The sequence below is a fragment of the Pan troglodytes genome, chromosome 9, assembly GCF_028858775.2.
Source record: "Pan troglodytes isolate AG18354 chromosome 9, NHGRI_mPanTro3-v2.0_pri, whole genome shotgun sequence".
Taxonomy (NCBI): domain Eukaryota; kingdom Metazoa; phylum Chordata; class Mammalia; order Primates; family Hominidae; genus Pan; species Pan troglodytes.
In genome coordinates this window covers 124,947,954-124,958,032 of record NC_072407.2, presented here as the reverse complement: position 1 = coordinate 124,958,032, position 10,079 = coordinate 124,947,954, and the positions used below count along the sequence as shown (strand labels likewise).

The window sequence follows — 10,079 nt, the reverse complement described above, 5'->3', positions numbered from 1 at the left end:
TGTTTCCCTTGATTTGAGTCTTTCTAAATTAAAAGATTTTTTTCTTTCTTCTGAATTCCCCTCCTTTTGGCCCTTATTGCTTTTTTTACTGTATTATTTATGTGCTGGTCATCAGTCTTTCACTACATATTTACTTTTAAGATCCTTGAGAGCAGAGTCCATGTCTAATTAATTTTATGTCTCCAACATCTGGAAAATCAGCCAACAAATATTTATTGAGTACCTACTTGATTCATGTTTACGTGATTTTAGGCACTCAGCACAAAATTGTGGAGACTTAATAAGTGTTTGCTGAATTAATGGTATTAAATGGCCAGCCAGGATAGCAAAAATGAGAAAAGAAGATACTACCAAATGTTAGTGAACATGTGGAAGAATTGGAAATCTTATACTCCGCTGGCCCCTATAATCTTTGCACTCCAGTGTGTTCCAATCACTTTTTCACTTTTTTTTTTTTTTTGCAGACAGATTCTCTCTCTGTCACCCAGGCTGGAGTGCTGTGGCACAATCTCGGCTCACTGCAACCTCAGCCTCCCAGGTTCAATTGATTCTCCTGCCTCCGCCTCCCAAATAGCTGGGACTACAGGTGTATCCCACCATGCCCAGCTATTTTTTTTTTTTTTTTTAATTTTTAGTGGAGATGGGGTTTTGCCATATTGGCCAGGCTCGTCTTGAACTCCTGACGTCAAGTGATCTGCCCACCTCGGCCTCCCAAAGTGCTGGGATTATAGGTGTGAGCCACCATGCCCGGCCTCCCATCACTATCTTATGTTGCATGGCAAGAGGGATTTTGCAGATGTAATTAAGTTTACTAATCAGTTGATGTTACAATGGGAAGATTGAGTGGGCCCAGTCTAATCCTATGAGCCGTTTAAAAGCTGAGAGTTTTCTTCAGCTGGGGGCAGAAGGTGAAGTCAGAGAGATTCAAAGCTCAAGAAGGACCTGATGCATTGCTGCTGATTTAACAATAGAGGGAGCCCCTGGGCCTGAGCGTGGTCTCTGGAAGCTAAGAGCAGCCCTCAGCTAACAGCCTGCCAGAAAATGGAGACCTCAATCCTATATAACTGCAAGGAACAATTCTGGCAACAACCTCAATGGGTTTGGAAGCAGAATGTTCCCTAGAGCCTCCCAGTGAGAACCAAGACCAGCTGACACCTTGATTTTGGCCTTGGAAGCAGAGAGACCAGTTGAGCCTGCCTGGACTTTTGTCCTATAGAACTGTGAGATAATAAATGGGTACTGTTTTAACCTACTAAGTTTGTGGTAATTTTCTATGCAACAATTTCAAAACAAATACAGACACTCAAGCAGCTCTGTGGAGGGATGCACAGGAAGAGGAACTGAGGCTCCCGCTGAAAGCCAGCACCAACTTGCTGGCTATGTGAGTGAGCCACCTTGAAAACATGGATCTCTGTCCCCAGTCAAGCCTTCACATGACTGCAGCCCTGCTGACATGTTGACCACCACTTCATGAGAAGGTCTGAGCCAGAAACACCCAACCAAGCTGCTTTGGAATTCCTGACTCACATACATCATTAGAGATAAAAATTGATTATCATCGTTGTGAGCCACTAAGTTTTGGAGTAAATTGTTATGAAGCAATAGATCACTAATAAGTGCTCAGTAAGTGTTTACAGACTGATTGGCCACCCTAGGGCATTATAGCCAAGCAGGGAAATTTCAGGCACCTCTGATGTCTGGCGTCTCAGAATTCCAACCACACCTGCAGCCCTGTCCTCACTAAGGCAGATCCTTTACCTAACTACCTTTCCCTCCTGCCCTAAGTCCTTGCTGGAATTCCTGCCTAAGTTTCTCAGGGTCTAGACTTGCCTGAGTTGCTCTGAACAAGCTTCAGTTTCCTTAGCATAAAAATGAGAGAAGGCGGGTGCAGTGGCTCACGCTTGTAAATCCAACACTTTGGGAGGGTGAAGTGGGTGGATCACCTGAGGTCAGGAGTTTAAGACCAGCCTGGCCCAACATGGTGAAACCTCATCTCTGCTAAAAAAAAAAAAAAAAAAAAAAATTAGCCAGGTGTGGTGGCACATGCCTGTAGTCCCAGCTACTCCAGAGGCTGAGGCAGGAGAATCAATTGAACCCGGGAGGCAGAGGTTTCAATGAACCGAAATCACACCACTGCACTCCAGCCTGGGCAACAGAGCAAGACTCCATCTCAAAAAGAAAAAAAAAAAAAGAAAGAAAGAAAGAAAAGAAAAGAAAAAGAAAAAGAGAGAAAAATGTATTTCTTAAAATGAGAAAAAACATTTTTACTTCACAAGAGTGTTGTAAATTAAGCAATAGTGGTATGAACACAAAACACAATACAGGCATTAAAAAGATAGAGAAAAGCTCTGTATAGACAGGTGTGGAACACTGACCAAGACTGTTATCAATAACAGACAACAGATATATTTTTAAATGAAAAAAGCAAAAGGTTTCAAACTGTTAGGAAAACTATGTTTAGAATATCTCTGTTAGGAAAACTATATTTAGAATATCTCTGGTAATAAAGATTGCCTTTGTTTTTCTTGTTACCTAAGATTGACTTTCTTTTTTTCCTAAAGCAAGTAACTTTATTATCATTCCTTTAAAAAGAACCAAGGAAAATTCAGAACATATGTGAAACACAAACAGCTGTGGTTTAGGAGGTAAACAGAGGACCAACACAGCCCTGAAATGCAACAGCCTCTGAGTGGGCTGGGCCGCCTGGGTGACTGGGGTTGTGTTAAAAGGGCAGGCTCCTGCCTCCTAGCCCTGAAGCCCCAGGAACCTGCCTTGAAAGACAAGCTCTCCCACTAATACTCAACTTGCAGGGTCTCGCCCTAACATCCAAGACTTGGTAGCATCTCCTTTCTCCCAAAACCCAGCTGGAACTCAACTAATCCTAAACGAAAACTCAAGAACGGCACACCAGATGCCACCTGTTGTTCGTCAGGGTCTCAAACTCCAGAGGAAATGCATTTGCCTGTCATGGGTTTCCTCTCTAAGGGCACCTGTCTGAACTTGGAGCTGTGCTTCCACTGGTGCCTCATGGGGCCTGGGCCTACTCTCCACCTGAAGTCACGCTCCTCTCTGTAAGACATCAGGTGGGGAGTTAAGTCCAAGAAGGTGGCAAGAGGCTCCTAAGCAACAGAGCATGCTCGTTCCTGGCAGGCATCTCCCATAATACCCCAGAGGGCTGGCGAGGCCGTGACAGCATAAGGACAGAGAAGGGGCAGAGGGGTGCTTGGAAGTGCTTATCACTCAGGGGAGCTGGCAGGCCTGGGACAGCAGGCAGTCTGAACAGTGCTGGAACAAAGACAGCTGCCCTACGCCCCTTGTCGAGCAGCTGCGGGTGATGGGAAGCAGCATGACGGCACCACCTCCTTCGTCGCAGGAAATGTTTTGTATTGGGCCAATGACTTCAGTTTTCCTTGCCTGGAGATGCCTTCACAAAGGAGGGGGACAGGGAATACAGGCAGGCATGTTGCAATTGGCATCTCCGGGGCTGCCAAGTCTTGGGTTCACTTGGGGCCAAGCCACTCCACAATCCCATTCCCCTTCATGCCATTGAAGAAGAAGTTGTGAGGAGGGTCCTGCTGAGACAGGGCCTTCACAATTTCCTGTGCCAAAATCCCTCCAACCACCGCACACACTGGGGCCATCTCGGAGAAGAAGTATGTGATAAAGCGCGGGTCGGGAATAATACCCAGTGAGTCAAGCACATCGTTTCGTATCTGGAGCAACAACTCGGAATATTCCCCGTGTGTATCAGAACTGGGATCTCTTCCTTTATCTGTGCGGAACTTTAGGAGCACTTGAAGGAGAAAGTGGTCGGAGGTCGTGCGCTTCAGAGCAGCCTTTGCTTTCTCACTGCTCCAGTCCACCTCCAGCGCTTCTTCAACGGGGCAGAAGACCACCTTCTTCTTGACCATCGTTGTCTCAGAAGAATCAAGTTTTACTCTCTTGGTATCAGGCCCATCTTCTACTCCTTGGCTAACTTTAGCAACTTTAGTTTTCTCCTCTACAAACTCATGCTCTCCTAGATTGGCAAATGTGTATCCATGGTAGCTAGAAACATCTCCTGCAAAGAACCTGATGCTATTTTTGTGACAGATCTGGGCAACCTTAACTATGACATCCCTGGAGCAGCAAGTCAACACACAGCATCAAATTGAGTGAAAAATGACTCTGGTTTCTTCTCTATATCCTCAGTGTCCAACTTCACATCCACCTTGGGGTTAAGATTCTGAGCTCGCTCCAAAGAGGCTTCAGCCGTATTTCGGCCAACAGACCCAATACGAATCAAGAACTGAGCTCCGGGTTCTTCTGGAGATATCTGTTCGTGATCCAGCATGGTCAGTTCTTTCACTCCTGCCAGGATGAGATTCTTGGCAATTTCAGCCCCGAGTCCTTTCATGCCGACAAGAAGCACGTGGGAGGCTCGCAGCCATTTCGGGGCCTCCAGTCCCCATAGGCAGATCTGCTGGTCATACTGCGCCTGCCTCCTCCTGGCTGATGCCGCCTCCAGCCTCCTCCTTCTCCACCATGGTGCCGGCTCTTCCTGCCTCAGCTCCAGTCCCGCTCATGCCAACTGCCCGCCAGACCCGCGCACCATCAACCCATTTTTTTTTTTTTGAGATGGAGTCTTGCTCTGTCGCCCAGGCTGGAGTGCAGTGGTGAGATCTTGGCTCACTGCAACCTCTGCCTCTTGGGTTCAAGTGATCCTCTTGCCTCAGCCTCCCGAGTAGCTGGAACCACAGGTGCGAGCCACCTCACCTAATTTTTGTATTTTTAGTAGAGACGGGCTTTCGCCATGTTGGCCAGGCTGGTCTCGAACGCCTGACCTCAAGTGATCCACCTGCCTCGGCCTCCCACAGTGCTGGGGTTACAGGCGTGAACCACGGTGCCTGCCCCAAAATTGCCTTTTGAGAAGAGAATTGGATGGTTGGGGATGGGGAGGAGGGAGAGCTCTTTTTACTGTAGAGCTTTTTGTACCTTTTGAATTGGGAACCATGTGCCATGTATTATCTGTTAAAAATAAAAATTCCTTCCTTGGATGGAGATGACAGGAGCTGACCGATCTTCAGCTCGCCTACTCCCTCCCTTAACACATTCACATGCAGCTAGAACTCGCTCCGTACCCGCCTTCCGTTCCCAAGTATACTGGAACCTACAACCAAACGCTCTCCTTACAACCACATGGCTGCAGCATTTGTACAAAGGCAACAGTGCATCTGCTGCACTCACAGACATCCCCCGCACGGACCCAACGAGCATGCAGTCTTGTGTGTATGCGTGTGCTTGTGTGTACATATATCCATGTGTGCCTTTGACCCAGCCCCTACCCTCTCCCTTTATCCGTATCTGCTTCCTGGGTGTGTATACCTGGGTGGAGGTCCCTAATTACAAGGTGAAATAGGTTAAAAGTATCCTACTCTGAAGCACTAAATGGGCCTAATTACAAGTGACTGTAAAACTCTAATTATAAGAGGACACATTAGTTGGAAAAAAAAGGAGAAGAAGGCAGAACTGAAAAGAAAAGACCTGAGTGACACATGTAGCCCCCTTAGACAGTTGAGAAAAAGGGGCTTAATTGCCCTTTGATAAAACTGGGGCAGTGAGAAAACAGTGGGAGGGGTGGGGAGGGGCCAGTAATCAAAGGAGACTCCTGCAGACAAGACCTCTCCCCAGGGAGCTCTCCCCGCCAACCCCCCATTTCTCTCATAACTGTCACTTGCCTTCCACTGCTGGTGGGACAGAGGAGGAGGAAGTTGTTACTTGCATCCAGCTTACTCCTTTGTCTACTCTCTGAGCTTACTCAGGAATCCCAGGTCCTTGGTCCCCTTCCACCTATCAAAATCCATTCTCTCAGGTCCCACAGGAATGGCCTTGTGAACAGGACACACATTCTGATCCTGACCTAGCTACTCACTAGCTCTCTGACTTTTGTGAAGCACATACCCTAAATAAACCTGTTTCATCAATTCCAAAGTGGGCTGGTAACATCTCTCTGTTACGGAGCTCTGAAGATGCACAGAATGGTATATGAGAAAGTGCTTTGTAAATGGGAAATTCCTGCACTGTTATTAGCCATTAGGGACTGGATTCACTGGACCAGATCGAATGTTCTTGGAAGACAGGAATCATGTCTTAGTCATTTCTGCTTTCAGGCGGAGGTGCAACCTCCGCCTCCCAGGTTCAAGCGATTCTCCTGCCTCAGCCTCCCGAGTAGCTGGGATTACAGGCATGCGCCACCATGCCTGGCTAATTTTGTATTTTTAGTAGACATGGGATTTCTCCATATTGGCCAGGCTGGTCTCAAACTCCCGCTGTCAGGTGATCCGCCCGCCTCAGCCTTCCAAAGTGCTGGGATTACAGGCGTGAGCCACTGTGCCCAGCCAGAAAGATTAGCAGCAGTGTATAGGGCGGCTTAGAGTTCAGAGAGATGGGACCAGTGTCATTGACTCATCATTTGAGAAGGAAGTAACCAGTCATTAAATAGAGGTGATAACAATAAGAATGGAAAGGAGGTCATGATGTCAGAAGAAACTCAAATGCCCCAAGTAGTGGAGCCAAATTAAAGTTCAGAGATAGATTTGCAGTGACAAGTAGTTGAGGCAGCATGTCTCTTATAGTGACCTCCCCTTTCCTAGAGTTACCTCCAGGTGGGTGGCAGCTTCTGTGGTAGGATTGCTTTAAACCAGTCATCTTCTTGGCAGAGCCTCTGGTAAGTCATTTTTTTAGCAAGTATTTTTGGTGCACTTAGTATTTTACAGGCTCACAGCATCAGCATCATCACTTTTTTTGCACTTAGTTCAATAAAATGCATTAAGCCCATACTGTGTTAGGGTTTGAGATATACGAGCAGAGGTGTGGGACTCTGTCTGGCTTCCTACTTCAATCTATATGTGACCTCTGTTTTTGGATTCCATCAACCATAAAATGGGAATAATAACATACCTATCTTACAAGGTTGCTGTAAGGATTAAATGAGTTGATATAGGGAAAGCAAATAGAACGATGCCTGGCACATAGTAAGCGATCAGTAAGTGTTTGCTAAAGTTATATAAAGCCTATCTCCTCAAGGACACAGTTGGATAATAGGATGCATATAGGACACTGCAATAATAGATGCATACACAAGGGACAGAAAGAGTTCTAAAGGGGAGCAATTCTTACAGTTACCTTTTCTATTGTTCAGCCTTATCCTTTCCACTGAGAGTGGAGCTCTTTTCACAGTTTCCTAGGCTAATGTTTCATCCCCATTCTTCTCCCCAGACTACTCAGTGAGAGAATGAGGATTAAATCTACCCAAGCTCCACGACCCTTGGACTTACTGAGAGTGCGTAAGAGGCAGAGCTCCCACGCAATTTTGGAAGTGACCTTTATCCCCTTCCACCTCTGCAGACCTGCCAGGAATGAAATCTTTGCTTGGGACAAATGAGATTATGTTCTCTTTGGAGAGGACAATCTCCATCTCTCCCTGGACACAGATATTCATTTGCCTGCAATGAACCTGCAAGGCAGATGAGCCTCTGAGATACCCTCTTTCTTGTTCACTTAGGGGTGAAAAATTACCGGCAAGAAACCAATTAGCATCCTCTACAAGCAGGTCCCAAGCCTTCTGGAGCCAATTCTTTTACTCCATCTTCTGCACACAAGCATCATCTGCTTTGGGGTTTTATCCTAATTGAGTGAAACCTGTGCTGTTATCATTTGTTCATTGTAGCCCCAAGAGAGAAGAGTAAAGGAGGGAGGGAAGGAGGGGGCTCTGTCTTCCTTTGTCTCCAGCCCAGTGGAAGAGAGAGAGGGTGACTGGCCAAAGGGATCAGAGATCAATGATGGAGGAACTGCCTAGACCCTGAGTGACTGATTTACATGCAATGAAAAGCAATACAAATGAATGTTTCTTGAATATTTATCGTAATATGTACCAGGCACTATACTAAATGCTTTATATGGATTAACAGAATTATCACAACTCTACCTGTTATTTCCCATTTAAAAATGAGAAAAAATATTAAAAACATAAACTAAAAAATAAAAAAAGAGAAAAATAGAGGCACTAAGAGGGTAAGGACTTGCCCAAGGTGACATAACTAGATAAAAAGGGAAACCAAGGCTGGACGTGGTGGCTCACGCCTGTAATCCCAGCACTTTGGGAGGCTGAGGCGGGTGGATCATCTGAGGGCAGGAGTTCATGACCAGCATGACCAACATGGTGAAACCCTGTCTACACTAAATATAAAAAATTAGCTGGGCATGGTGTCACGCACCTCTAATCCCAGCTACTTGGGAAGCTGAGGCAGGAGAATAGCTTGAACCTGGGAGGCGGAGGTTGCAGTAAGCTGAGATTGTGCCATTGCACTCCAGCCTGGGCAACAAGAGCGAAACTCTGTCTCAAAAAAAAAAAAAAGAAAGGGAAACCAAGATTTGGGCCTCAACCTGCCTGTCCCGTGCTCATAACCACTTATCTCCTCAGCCAGCCCACTGGCTGTATTTAAGGAGCTAAGTTATCAATTGCAACATTGGAGCAAAGACTCAAGTTCAGCTGGTGCTGCAGAGAAAAAACAAAAACTCCTGCTGAGAAACCAACACACCTTTTTCTTTGTGATCTTCCACTTATCTGGGGAAAGCCATGATGTGCACCAGGGAGGGAGTGTTCGCCTTCTACAGACTCTGACCTGGCTGCAGTAGGGGAGATGCAGAGGAAAGACAAGCAGCCTTCAGGGAGCCGTGGCCTAATGGGGAAATACTTGTAAATATCGAGATAAGCTAAGGCAAGTTGATGTCTGCCATCAGGGGCAAACTCTGAAATCCAAAGTCCAGACTCCCAAGTAAAGCACTAAAGGTCTCTCCCCCGGTGGCCTCTGCCAGCCTCTGCAGCCTTGGAATTCTCACCTTGGATGAAGACAAAGATGAAAATTTTTCTCTCAAGTAACATCTTCTTCTCATTCTAACTCCACTGGCAACGCCCGACACCCTCTATCATTGGAGTAAAACTGCGTGGGTTCAAATTCAAGTGTCAGATTTCATTTCTTAGAGCTTAGGGTTGCACATTCAAATGTCCTTGGGGGGCCAGGCAGGTAAAACACACAAACAACGGAGGTATAATCCAGCAGTGAGTGGTTTAGCCTGCCTTAACCTGTGGCGTATACGTTTTCCCTAAAGGCTTTCAGAAGAAAAAGTATTTGATAATACTGTGCTGACCAGACAAGACCCCTCTGGCTCCGTCACTACTAGGCTCTTAACCTCAGGGGGGAGGAGCGATGGCAGTGGACCCAGAATTTCTTTCTTCCTGTGAATTCTTTTCTTTCTTTCTTTCTTTTTTTTTGAGACAGGGTCTCACTCTGTCACCCAGGCTGGAGTGCAGTGGCATGATATCTTGGCTCACTGCAGCCTCTGCCTCCTGGGCTCAAGTGATCCTCCCACTTCAGCCTTCTGAATAGCTGGGACTACGGGCACACACCACTACACCTAGATAATTTTTGTATTTTTAGTAGAGATGGGTCTTCACTATGTTGGCCAGGCTGATCTCGAACTCCTGGCTGCAAGTGATTCACCTGCCTCAGCCTCCCAAAGTGCTGGGATTACAGTTGTGAACCACCACACCTGGCCTCTTGTGCATTTCTTGATAGTAGGAAGTAGCAGAGAGTGGTCCCACCACACTGTAAGGACATGGATAGACTCCAGAGACAGATTATGTGATTTTGATCCCAGTTCTGCTATTTATTGGCTCTATAGCTTTAGACAGGTTATATGCCTTCCTCTGCCTCAGTTTCTTTATCTGCAAGATGGGGATGATGATAGAACAAACTTCATTAAAGCCTTTGTAGGAATTAAATGAGTTATCTCTAAAGTGCTTAGAATCGTGCCTTGTGCATATTTGGTGACATGTAAAATGTTAGCAATTATTATTTCTTTTTTTTTTTTTTTGAGACAGAGCCTCTCTCTGTTGCCCAGGCTGGAGTACAGTGGCATGATCTCTGCTCACTGTAAGCTCCACCTCCTGGGTTCATGCCATTCTCCTGCCTCAGCCTCCCGAGTAGCTGGGACTACAGACACCTGCCACCATACCCGGCTAATTTTTTTGTGTTTTT

At 46.3% G+C, this 10,079-nt stretch overlaps 1 pseudogene; it reads right to left on the bottom strand.

Moving 5' to 3' along the window:
* Positions 1 to 3,500: 3,500 nt before the first annotated feature.
* On the bottom strand, positions 3,501 to 4,526 carry LOC107967241 (SUMO-activating enzyme subunit 1-like; annotated as a pseudogene).
* Between the last annotated feature and the right edge of the window lie 5,553 nt (positions 4,527 to 10,079).